The 1320-nt window shown below is 35.8% G+C and overlaps 1 protein-coding gene across 1 annotated transcript in view; it reads right to left on the bottom strand.

The window, feature by feature from the left end:
* Positions 1 to 1081, bottom strand: part of LOC107087262 (rab5 GDP/GTP exchange factor-like) — a 9772-nt gene extending 8691 nt beyond the window's left edge. The window contains exon 1 of the mRNA XM_015378743.1: positions 832 to 1081. The gene's annotated coding sequence lies outside the window, so the exon portion shown is untranslated. The remainder of the gene's footprint in view (positions 1 to 831) is intronic.
* Positions 1082 to 1320: the final 239 nt, after the last annotated feature.

Consider the following 1320-nt stretch of genomic DNA (forward strand, 5'->3'; position numbering starts at 1 on the left):
TGGTCTCCTTACATTCAGCCACTCTTTCATCATCTCCTCAATGAGGTGGTCTCAAAAGTCGCAGTTACAACACACATAAGGCGCACCGCACATTTTGAGGAAAAAAAAAGACGTTTAAGTGCGCCTTATAGTCGTGAAAATACGGTATAACCAGGAGGAAAAAGAGACACCAGACCCAACATGCAGATCATCTGAAGACAGCTACTAAAGCTGACCAGCTCTAGGACATGGCCATGATGCAGTTATTCATCCAAACGAAGGATCAACCCAATAAGGAGAACATACAGTAACCTGTACTGGATGCATCAGTATTTCCTTACTTCTGTAATACTTTTTTTTTTTTTTAAATGTCTGTTTTTCTAATTCTCTATTTTAATTTCCCAAAAGTGAAGATCCAGATTTGGATCTTTATCAGTATAGGGCACCAACACTTAAAGCATATTTGCCTTCAGTCTGTATAATAAATAACACTTTTTAACTCAAATAATCAAATGAATTTACTTTTAAATGATAAAATATTTAGAGACACACTTGGATATTAGATTCAGACAGAGCAAAAAACACATCTTTTTTAAGTGCATTTCAAGATAGTCTGACACTTTTAAGCGATATTTCATGCTATTCGTCCTGTTGCTGAAGATAACTAAATGCAAGATAACTAAGTTAAAGCTAAAATTGGTGTTAGCACTTAGCTTATCACTGTAAACTTTACAGTGTAAAGACGGAGCGGCTGACTGTCAGCTGATGGTTCTGATGCTAATGCTGGCTAACTTCGAGCCAGCAACCTTTGCAGAAAACAATTATGTCCAAAAACAAATCAATTTTGCTCACCTGTCAGTGAATGAGAGTGAAAAATCACCCAGAGCAGCTTCCCTCTGTACCCAAAGAAAGGTTTCTTAACTCAATGCTCTCAAAAACTCTTCGAAAGTTACTCAATTCCATAAACAACTTTTAGGGACTCGATTAATGACCCAAAAAGCCTTACGATATAAAATATTATCAGGGAAAACTGTGCCTGGTTACCAAAAGTTAAGGCTGACGCAGTTTAAAGTTGGACAACCCCTGAGTCCTGTGTAACAGGTTGGCACGACACCGGAAATACGTAAAAGGGATCACGTTCAATGCAAAACTTAGTTTTCAAAATAAAAAACACAAATTACGTTTATTTTATTTTTTTCATCTGACAGAATTGTCAAACAAATGAATTTCATAAAATCCAATGCTATTTTCCTATTTTTTTTTTTTACATCGTTTGCATACACATTGACACGAATGACAACTTTAACCTCGAGATCTTTCGAGAAATGTATTTTATTTTGA

This window comes from Cyprinodon variegatus, unplaced genomic scaffold (assembly GCF_000732505.1).
Source record: "Cyprinodon variegatus isolate N-32 unplaced genomic scaffold, C_variegatus-1.0 Scaffold178, whole genome shotgun sequence".
Classification (NCBI taxonomy): domain Eukaryota; kingdom Metazoa; phylum Chordata; class Actinopteri; order Cyprinodontiformes; family Cyprinodontidae; genus Cyprinodon; species Cyprinodon variegatus.